Below are 12209 nucleotides of genomic sequence, written 5' to 3'. Positions count from 1 at the left end.
CTCTCAGCCCCAATCTCCTGCCTTCATGCCCTGACTAATAAAGAATCTATCAATCTCTCCCTTAAATAAACCCAGTAACTTGGCCTCTGCAGCCGACTGTGGCAACAAATTCCACAAATTCACCACTCTCTGGCTAAAGAAATTCCTACTCACCTCCATTCTAAATAGACATCCCTCTATTCTAAGACTGTGTCCTCTGGTCGTAGCTTCCCCCACCACAGGAAACATCCTCTCCACATCCACTTTATCAAGACCTTCCAACTTTCGATAGATTTCAATGAAATCTCCCAAATTCTTCTGAATTCCAATGAGTACTGGGCCAGAGCAATCAAATGTTCTTCATATGATAAGCTATTCAGTCCTGGAATCATTTTCATAAACCTCCTGTGAACAAGGTCCAATATCAGCACATCCCTTCGTAGATCAGAGGCCCAAAACTGCTCACAATACTCCAAATGAGGCCTCACCAAGTGCCTTATAAAGCCTCAATATTATATCCATGCTTTAATATTCCAGCGTTCTCGAATGAATGATAAGATTGCATTTGCCTTTCTCACCACTGACTCAACCTGCAAATAGGACTCCCTAGTCCCTTTGCACCTTAGATTTTTGAATTTTCTCTCTATTTAGAAAATAGTCTACATGTTTATTTCTTCTACCAAAGTGCATGACCATTACTTCCTGACATTGCATTCCATCTGCCACTTCTTTGCCTGTTGTCCAAAATCTATTGCAGTCTCCTTCACAGTCTCTCTGCTTCCTCAACACAATCTGCCCCTCCACCTATCTTCATATTGTCTGCAATCTTGGTGACAAAGTCATCAATTCCATCTCAAAATCATTTGCATATAACGTAAAAGGAAGCAGTTCCTGTGGAAGTATCATTGGAAAGGAGAATAATAATACTGAAGATGAAGTAGGTGGTTTACAAACAGAGGCAGTGTGTAGTGAGGAGAGGCTGTTGATAGGGCAACATTCCAGTCAACAGGATGAGTTGCAACACAAAAGGCAGACAAAATTGAAAAGGGAGAATACAGGACTAAAGGTGTTGTATTTGAATGTGCACAGTACACGGAATACGATAGATGAACTTGCAGCACAGTTACAGATGGGCAGGTATGATGTTGTGGGCATCACTGAATCATAGCTGAAAAAAGATTAAAGCTAGGAGCTTATTGTCCAAAGATACACATTGTATCGAAAGGACAGGCAAGAGGGCATAGGGGGTGGTGTTGCTCTATTGGTTAAAAATGAAATCAAATCATTAGAAAGAGTTGACATAGGGTCAGAAGGTTTTGAATCATTGTGGATAGAGCTAAGAAACTGCAAGGGTAAAAAGACCCTGGTGGGAGTTGTATACAGACCCTCAAACAGTAGTAAAGATGTAGCCTACAAATTACAATAGGAGATAGAAAATACATGCCAAAAGGGCAATGTTGCATTAGTCATGAGGGACTTCAAAATTCAGGTAGATTGGGAAAATTAGGTTGGTGTTCGACTCCAGGAGTGGGAATTTCTAGCGTTTCTACAAGATGACTTTTTAGAACAGCTCAAGGTTGAGCTCACTAAATGATCTGCTATTCTGGATTAGGTGAGGTGCAATGAACCAAAACTGATTAGAGAGCTTAAGGTAAAAGAACCCTGTGGGACAAGTGCTTATAATATGATCAAATTCACTCTGAAATTTGAGAAGGTGAAGCTAAAGTCAGTTGTATCAGTATTACAGTGGAATAAAGGGAATTACAGAGGCATGAAAAAGGAGTTGCCCAGAATTGATTGGGAAAGAACACTGGCAGGGATGATGGCAGAGAAGTAATGGCTGGAATTTCTGGAAGCAATTTAGAAGGCAGAGGATATACACATCCCAATGAGGAAGAAGTATTCTAAAGGAAAGATGACACAACCGTGGCTAACAAGAGAAGTCAAAGCCAACATAAAAACAAAAGAGAGGGCATATAATACAGCAAAAATTAGTGGGAGCTCAGAGGATTGGGAAGTTTTTAAAATACAACAAAAAGCAATTAAGAAAGTCATTAAGGTAAAGTAAGCTAGCCAATAATATTAAAGAGGATACCAAAAGTTTCTTCAGACACATAAAGAGTAAAAGAGAGGTGAGAGTGGATATCGGACTGCAAGAAAAATGATGCTGAAGAGGTAGCAATGAGGGACAACAAAATGGTGGTCAAACTGAATAAGTATTTTGCCTCAGTCTTTAGGGTGGAAGACACTATCACTATGATAGAAGTTCCAGGTGTCAGGGCTCACAAAGTGTGTGAAGTTACCATAACTAGGGATAAGGTTCTTGGGAAACTGAAAGATCTGAATGTCGATAAGTCAACTGGACCAGATGGTGTTCATCTCAGAGTTCTGAAAGAGGTGGCTGAAGAGATTATAGAGGCATTAGTAATGATCTTTCAAGATCAATTGATTCTGGAATGGTTCTGGAAGACTGGAAAGTTACAAATGTCAGTAACACACACAAAATGCTGGAGGGACTCAGCAGGCAAGGCAGCATCTATGGAAAAAGTACAGTCAACATTTTGGGCTGAAACCCTTCAACAAGACTGGAGAAAAGATGCTGAGGAATAGATTTGAAAGGTGGGGGGGGGGGTAGGGAGAGAGAAACACCAGAAGATAGGTGAAATTTGGAGGGGGAAGGATGAAGTAAAGAGCTAGGAAGTTGATTCGTGAAAGAGACAGAAGGCCATTGAAGAAAGAAGAAAAGCGGGCGTGGGGGGGGGGGGAAGCTCCAGAGGAGGTGATGAACGGGCAAGGAGAAAACATAAGATAGGGACAAGTTTTGGGGGGGGGAATGCATTACTGGAAGTTTGAGAAATTGCTGTTAATGCCATCAGGTTGGAGGCTACCTAAATGGAATACACGGTGTTTTTCCTTATCCCAACAGTGGAGGAGGCCATGGATGGTCATGTTTCGGAATGGGAATGGGAAGTGGAATTAAAATGGGTGGTCACTGGGAGATCCCGCTTGTTCTGGCGGACAGAGCATAGATGCTCAGTGAAGCGGTCTCCCGATCAATCCACTCTTCAGGAAGGGAGAGGGGCAGAAGAAAGGAAACTCTTGGCCAGTTAGTCTGACCTCAGGAAGATGGTGGAGTTGAATATTAAGGATGAAGTCTCAGGGTATTTGGAGGCCCATAATAAAATAGACCGCAGACAGCATGGTTTCATCAAGGGAAAATCTTGCCTGACATATCTGTTGGAATTCTTTGAAAAAATAACAAGCTGGATAGACAAAGGAGAATAGGTAGATGCTGTGTATTCGGATTTTAAGAAGGCCTTTAACAAGGTGCCACATATAAGGCTGCTTAACAAGTGATGAGCACATAGTATTACAGGAAAGATTCTAGCATGGATAAAGCAGTGGCTGATTTTCAGGAGACAGAGATTGGGAATAACGGGAGCCTATTCTGGCTGGCTGCCAGTGATTAGTTGTGTTCCACAGAATCTTTTTACGTTATATGTCAATAATTTGAGTGATGTAATTGATGGCTTTGTTGCAAAGTTTGCATGAAGATAGGTGGAGCAGCAGGTAGTTTTGAGGAAGTAGAGAGGCTACTGAAGGAATTAGATTAGGGAAATGGGCAAAGAAATGGCCGGTGGAATGCAAAGTCAGGAAGTGTATGGTAATGCACTTTGGTCAAAGAAGTGAAAGGGTTGAATATTTTCTAAATGTAGAGAAAACACAAAAAACTGAGGCGCAAAGGAACTTGGGAGTCCTTGTATAGGATTCCCTAAAGGTTAATTTGTAGGTTGAGTCTGGTGTGAGGAAGGCAAATGGGATGTTAGCATCCATTTCAAGAGGACTAGAATAGAAAAGCAAGGATGCAACATTGAGACTTCATAAAGCACCGGTGAGGCCTCACTTGGGAGTATTGTCGGCATTTTTAGGCCCCTAATCTTAGAAAGGATGTGCTGAAACTAGAGAAGGTTCAAAGAATATTCACAAAATAATTCCAGGATTGAATAGCTTGTCATATGAAGAGCGCTTGATGGTTCTGGGCCTGTATTTACTAGAATTTAAAAGAGTGATAGCTGACCTCATTGGAACTTATCAAATGGTGAAAGGCCTTGATAGAATGGTTGTAGAGAGGATATTTTCTATGGTGGGAGAGTCTAAGACCAGAGAACACAGGCTCAGAATAGAGAAGCATCCCTATAACAATGGAGATGAGGAGGAATTTCTTTAGCCAGAGAGGGGTAGATCTGTGGACTTCTTTGCCACATGCAGCTGTGGAGGCCAAGTCTTTATGTACATTTAAGGCAGAGGTTGATAGATTCTTGATTGGGCAGGGCATGAAGGGATACAGGAAGAAGGCAGGAGATTGGGGCTGAGAGGAAATTTGGATCAGCCATGATGAAATGGCAGAGCAGACTCAATGGGAAAACTGGCCTAATTCTGCATCTATATCTTATGGGCTTATGGAACACCACTAATTACCAACAGTCAAGCAGAAAAGGTTCCATTTATTCCCACTCCTGGCTCTTGCCAATAAGATAATGCTCTATCCACGCTAGCATCTTTCCTGTAATACCATTGGCTCTTACCTTGTTAAGCTGCTTCATGTGTGGCACCTTGCCAAAGGCCTTTTGAAAATCCAAGAAAACAAAATCCACCAATTCTCTTTTGTCTATCCTGCTAGTTATTTCTTCAACGAATTCCAACAGTTTTATCAGTCAAGATTTTCCCTTTGGAAAACAATGCTGACTATGGCCTATTTTATCATGTGCCTCCAAGTACCTTCAAACATCACCCTTAACAGTTGACTCCAACATTCTCCCAATCACTGAGATCAGGCTAATGGGCCTATAATTTCCTTTCTTCTGCCTCCTTCTGTTCTTGAAGAGTAGAGTGGCATTTGCAATTTTCCAGTCCTCCCGAATCATGCCAGCACCTATTGACTCATGAGGAGGTATTTGGCGTCCCTACCCCAGATCTTCCACACCTTCGGGACACTTTCTTCGCCGTCTGTAATGGACCTGCCTGTTATTTCATCCTCCGTCGGATCCATGCTTGCAATCGTCGTTTTTTTGACTTTGTCATGTTAGGCAAGGATCGCAAGATCTTACATCTGCAAACGCCAGAGCCTGCTGGCCCTGACGCTAGCAGGCATGAACTTCAGATTGTGGCTCCTGCCATTGATCACGTCAGCTCCAACAACCCAGGGCATATTCAAAACCCAAACTCCATCAACGACCATGGACCACCAACTGCGACTCCAGCTTTGAACTCCAGGCCAGGTCTTTATGTGCTGCTATTGTGACTCCTGTCTCCACTTTCCCCAACACCACTCTGCAACCCCATCTCCCTCAGATCCCACCGTCAGGTCCTGGGCCGTCAGACCCTCCTGACACCACCAGCCTCCCCCCCCCCCCACCCCAATCCCAGCTCTCATCTGTGCCGGGTCTTTACCATCCCCTCCGACCTTCAACTCTCTGAGGCAGAGCGCTCTGTCCTCAGCAAGGGCATTACCTTTGTCCTCCTTCGCCCACACCTCAGCGAGTTCCGCGTTTGCCATGATGCTGAACTCTTCTTCCGCCGGCTCCATCTCTGAGCCTAGTTCTTCGGCAAGGACTCTCCCACCCCCACCAATGACCCCTTCACCCATCTTTAACCCTCCTCCTCTTCATGGACACCCCGCTCTGGTCTTCTGCCTGCTCTGGATCTCATTATTGCTAACTGCCGATGGGACATCAACCGTCTCGACTTCAACGCACCTTGTTCCCATTCCAACCTCACTCCTTCCAAATGCTCTGCTCTCCACTCCCTCCGCACTAGTCCTAACCTTACTAGAAAACCCACCAATAAGGGGGGTGCTGTTGTAGTCTGGCGCACTGACCTCTACCTTGCCGAGGCTCAGCGACAACTCGCGGATATCTCCTCTTATTTACCCCTCGATCGTGACCCCACTAAGGAGCACCAGGCCATTGTCTCCCACACCATCACTGACTTTATCCGCTCAGGGGATCTCCCATCCACTGCTACCAACCTTATAGTTCCCACACCCCATACTTCCCGTTTCTACCTCCTACCCAAGATCCACAAACCTGCCTGTCCTGGCAGACCTATTGTCTCAGCTTACTCCTGCCCCATCAAACTAATTTCTGCATACCTCGACATGGTTTTATCCCCCCTTGTTCAATCCCTTCCTACCTATGTACGTGACACTTCTCACACTCAGAAACTTTTCGATGATTTTAAGTTCCCTGGCCCCCACCGCTTTATTTTCACCATGGATGTCCAGTCCCTATATACTTCCATCCCCCATCAGGAAGGTCTCAAAGCTCTCCACTTCTTTTTGGATTCCAGACCTAACCAGTTCCCCTCTACCACCACTCTGCTCCGTCTAGCGGAATTAGTCCTTACTCTTAATAATTTCTCCTTTGGCTCCTCCCACTTCCTCCAAACGAAAGGTGTAGCCATGGGCACCCGTATGGGTCCTAGCTATGCCTGACTCTTTGTTGGCTTTGTGGGACAATCTATGTTCCAAACCTATTCTGGTATCTGTCCCCCACTTTTCCTTCGCTACATCGATGACTGCATTGGCGCTGCTTCCTGCACGCATGCTGAGCTCGTTAACTTCATTAACTTTGCCTCCAACTTTCACCCTGCCCTCAAGTTTACCTGGTCCATTTCCGACACCTCCCTCCCCTTTCTAGATCTTTCTCTCTCTATCTCTGGAGACAGCTTATCTACTGATGTCTACTATAAGCTTACTGACTCTCACAGCTATCTGGACTATTCCTCTTCTCACCCTGTCTCTTGCAAAAACGCCATACCCTTCTCGCAATTCCTCCGTCTCCGCCACATCTGCTCTCAGGATGAGGCTTTTCATTCCAGGACGAGGGAGATGTCCTCCTTTTTTAAAGAAAGGGGCTTCCCTTCCTCCACCATCAACTCTGCTCTCAAATGCATCTCCCCCATTTCACACACATCTGCTCTCACTCCATCCTCCCGCCACCCCACTAGGAATAGGGTTCCCCTGGTCCTCACCTACCATCTCACCAGCCTCTGGGTCCAAAATATAATTCTCCGTAACTTCCACCACCTCCAATGGGATCCCACCACCAAGCACATCTTTCCCACCCCTCTCTCTCTTCCGCATGGATCGCTCCCTACACGACTCCCTTGTCCATTCGTCCCCCCCATCCCTCCGCACCGATCTCCCTCCTGGCACTTATCCTTGTAAGTGGAACAAGTGCTACACATGCCCTTACACTTCCTCCCTCACCATCATTCAGGGCCCCAGACAGTCCTTCCAGGTGAGGCGACACTTCACCTGTGAGTCGGCTGGGGTGATATACTGCATCTGGTGCTCCCAATGTGGCCTTCTATACATTGGCAAAACCCGATGCAGACTAGGAGATCGTTTCGCTGAACACCTACGCTCTGTCCGCCAGAGAAAGCAGGATCTCCCAGTGACCACACATTTTAATTCCACATCCCATTCCCATTCTGATATGCCTATCCACGGCCTCCCCTACTGTAAAGATGAAGCCACACTCAGGTTGGAGGAACATCTTATATTCCGTCTGGGTAGCCTCCAACCTAATGGCATGAACATTGACTTCTCTAACTTCCGCTAATGCCCCACCTCCCCCTCGTACCTCATCCGTTATTTATTTATATACACACATTCTTTTTCTCTCTCTCCTTTTTCTCCCTCTGTCCCTCTGAATATACCCCTTGCCCATTCTCGGCGCTTTTCCCCCCTCGTCCTTTTCTTTCTCCCTAGGCCTCCTGTCCCATGATCCTCTCATATCCCTTTTGCCTATCACCTGTCCAGCTCTTGGCTCCATCCCTCCCCCTCCTGTCTTCTCCAATCATTTTGGATCTCCCCTCCCCCTCCCACTTTCAAATCTCTTACTAGCTCTTCTTTCAGTTAGTCTTGACGCAGGGTCTCGGCCCGAAACGTTGACTGGACCTCTTCCTAGAGATGCTGCCTGGCCTGCTGTGTTCACCAGCAACTTCTATGTGTGTTGACTCATGAAAGATGATTAATACTGCCTCTACAGTCTCTTGAACCACCTCTTTCTGGACTCTGGGGTGCAGACCATCCTGTGCAGGTGATTTACCTATCTTCAGACCTTTCAGCTCCCCAAGCACCAGTTCTCTAGTAATGGCAACTGCACTCATTTTTGACCCTGACATTCATGAGCTTCCAGCCTACTGCTGGTGTTTTCACAGTGAAGACTGATGGGGAAAGCTTATTCAGTTTATCTGCCATTTCCTTATCCCCCAGTACTACCTCTCCAGATTCATTTTCCAGTGGTCCAATATCCCCTCTTGCCTCTCTTTTACTCTTTATAAACCTGAAGAAACTTTTGGTGTCTCCTTTAATATTATTAGTTAGCTTACATTCATATTCTATAGTATATTTTCCCTCTTTATGACTCTTTAGTTGCCTCCCATTGGTTTTTTAAAGCTTCCCAATCCTCTAACTTCACGCTAATTTTTGCTCCCTCTCTCACTGCTCCCCCTCTGTGATCTCCGCCTCTCTCCGACTCTTCGACCACATCCTGACTCCCTCTTGGTTCCGCCACCTTCTACTATCCATTGTGTTTTCCCCTGTTCTTTCTTCACCTTTCCTGCCTATCACCTCCCTGCCTCCCTTCCCCACCCCTTTTTCTCTCCCCTTACTGGTTTTTCACCTGAAACCTACCAGCCTTCTCCTTCCCACCCTTCCCTCACCTTCTTTATAGGGCTTCTGCCCCTTCCCCCTACAGTCCTGACGAACGGTTCCGGCCCGAAACGTCGACCGATCTTTTCCACAGATGCTGCCCGACCTGCTGATTTCCTCCAGCAAGTTGTGAATGTTGCTTTGACCCCAGCATCTGCAGACTATTTTGTGTTATAGATGGTCCCCCAGTAGCTCAACCACGAGCTGCTCTAAAAAACAATCTTGAAGGCATTCTACAAATTCCTCCAGCACCAACTTGATTTTCCCAATCTACCTGCATATTGAATTCCCCATAATTATCTTATCATTGCCTTTTGACATGCATTTCCTATCTCCCATTGTACTTTCCAGCCCACATCTTTGCTACTGCTTGGAGATCTGTATATACTCCCATCAGGATCTTTTACCCTTGCAGTTTTATTGATCTACCCACAACAATTCTACACCTACCAATCCCATGTCACCTCTTTCCAAGGATTTAAATTTTTTTTGTCCTTTTGATACATTTGGTATCTTCAGTTGTTAAGCTTCCAGCCATGATCTTCTTTTAGCCAAGATTCAGTGATGCCCATAGCATTACATATGGCAATATCTAACTGTGCCACACATTCATCCACCTTATTCCGTACACTGTGTGCATTCTAATATAACACCTTCAGTCTGGTACTCATCACCCTTTTCAATCATGTCTGCTTGTTACATTGCAACTCATCCTGTTGACTACAATTTTGCCCTGTCATCAACTCGTACCTACTACCAGTCTCACTACATACTGCCTCTGTTTGTAAACCAATTGCGCCATCCTCAGCCTACCACTCTGGTTCCCATCCCCCTGACAAATTAGTGCAAACCCTCTCCAGCCACAAACCTGCCTGCAAGGATATTGGTCCCCCTCGGGTTCAGGTGTAACCCATCCCTTTTGTACAGGTCATACCTTCCCCACATTCAGAAATCTGACCCCCTGCCCCTTGCATCAGTTCTTCAGCCACTTATCTGTCAAATGCTCCTACTCTTACCCTCACTGGTGGATGGCACAGGCAGCAATCCAGCGATTACCACCCTGGAGATCCTGCTTTTCAGCTTTCTAGCTAGCTCCCTAAGATCTCTATTCAGGACCGCTTTGTCTTGTCTACCTATGTCATTGGTGCCAAAATGTATCGAGACTTCTGGCTGCTCAACCACCTTCTTTAGAATGCTGTGGGCTCAAAATGAGACATCTCTGCCCCGGCACCTGGGAGGCAACATACCGCCCGGGTGTTTCTATTGCGTTCCATAATCATGTCTCTGTTCCTCTGACTATGGAATCTCTTATCACTGCTGCAGTCCTCTTCACCTCCCTTCTCTTCCGAGCCACAGTGCCTGACTCAGTGCCAGAAACCTGGTTACTGTTGCTCCCCCTAGCAAGTCATCTCCCTCAATGGTATCTAAAACAGAATACCTATTATTAAGGGAATGGCTGCCCATTTCCCTTGCTTCTCCTGTCAGTCACCCGGTTACCTGCCTCCTGCAGGGGTGACTACCTTCCTGTGGCTATTGTCTATCACTTCCTCAGTCTCCTGTATGAACCATAGATTACTGAGCCGCAGCTCCTGCTCCTTCACATGTTCTCTGAGGAGCTGCAGCTCTGTGTACCTGATGCAGATGTTGTTCTCCAGAGGGCTAGAGGTCTCCCAGAATTCCCACATCTCACACAAAGAACACAACACAGCCCCTGGAGCAATTTTCACTGCACTAATTGCGCTCTAGCAGTCTCAGGTGAGGAATGAAGAATAAAGAAGAAGAATAAACTTACTCGATACTTAGCTTGCCAAAGCCAGATGAACTGAAGCCAAAGCCTCCATACTCTCACACTGGCCCACTCACACAATGGCCATATTCTTGCTTCCATAAATATTAAATATTTCCTTCATTGTACAAAATGAAAAATAAAAAAAAAACAAAGAGAATCCTGAACATTAATTCTCAGCTGACATAACATTTTTGTTATTGTATCCAGTCAGTCTTCTCTTCAGTCACATTTTAGTCAGGTCCATAGAGGATTCATCTCTAAATTATTTAATTAAGAATAAAAGTAACCAGAAGGAAAGGTCTCACCCCCAACAGGTCAGAAGTAAAAATAGTTAATTCAATGTGGCATCCTGTTTGCTCATGTCCATGTTAGGTTTTTTTTTCACATGTACTGTTCTAAATATTGCCATGTACAGAGTAAAATTAATATCAGGACTGATCAAAAGAAAGGAAAGAACACCAAGGCATTTCTGTTTATTATCATTATAACAACAAAGGATTGGAGCCTTACCTTGTTTCTCTGTTTAAATAATACTCAAAGGATAAATTAGATTTTAATCATTATTACACCTTGTGGCCAACATCCTTAATGCTTGTTACAGCTCTAAAATTCCAGAGAAGATACAGTAATACATTAAGATTTGATTAGTGCACTAATGCAATATTGCATTGAAGATCTTAGTAACTTGTACTTATTTTAACACTTCGAACAAAATCCATTGTATATGAGTCAATGACTGCTGGGGACACCAAGTGGCCACCAGAATAATTACAATCAGTGCTGTGTTACTACAAGAAATGTTACACTTCTATAGTACCATCAGGAAAGCCCGTGAGCATTTAAACAAGTAAAGACGGAGTCCACATTTATGAAATGCCTTTCATAATTCAAGGAGTTTCCAAAGTGGTTTACACTCATCAAAAGAAGGAACATAGTGTATTGGATTGTTTTGGGAAAAGACCTTGTGATAAACAGCATACTGTTGTGTAGGTATGTTAATAAGTCGTGTGTACACATGACATTAATGTAAGTGAAGGTTACTATTAGACTTTAATGAAGAATCGCACATGCTCTGAAGCTCCTGGTGGTTTCTATACTCGATCAAATCCAACAAATGGCAACTTTAAAATAGTGGCACACAGATCACCTCCCAATGGGCTGCAGTCCATTGCACTCAATGCACATCTGCAACATGAAAGATAATACCCATCTTGGAGAAGCTACCAGAGATCATGACCTGAAAACTGCAACTGGCGATAAGAAAATGCCCATTATTAGTGATCAGTGAGTTAGCAAGCCCCTGTCAAAGGCTTACTAATGCTGAGTTAGTTAAGCACTCAGGCAATAGAAATTAAAAGGCAATGGTAGTTGGCAGTTCAGTGAAAAATAGAGAAAATGAATAAACACAATAGATTTAAATACTAACAACAGGAATTCTGCAGATGCTGGAAACTCAAGCAACATACATCAAAGTTGCTGGTGAACGCAGCAGGCCAGGCAGCATCTATAGGAAGAGGCGCAATCGACGTTTCAGGCCTGAAACGTCGACTGCGCCTCTTCCTATAGATGCTGCCTGGCCTGCTGCGTTCACCAGCAACTTTGATGTATGTTGCGTAGATTTAAATACTGATGTGTTTCCAAAGGTGCCGGAAAATGGCCAGTAACATCATGAAGGATCCCACACACACGTTGATCATGCAGTGTTTGTTTCACTCCTATCAG

This window comes from Mobula hypostoma, chromosome 3, assembly GCF_963921235.1.
Source record: "Mobula hypostoma chromosome 3, sMobHyp1.1, whole genome shotgun sequence".
NCBI lineage: Eukaryota > Metazoa > Chordata > Chondrichthyes > Myliobatiformes > Myliobatidae > Mobula > Mobula hypostoma.
This window is presented reverse-complemented; position numbering follows the sequence as displayed.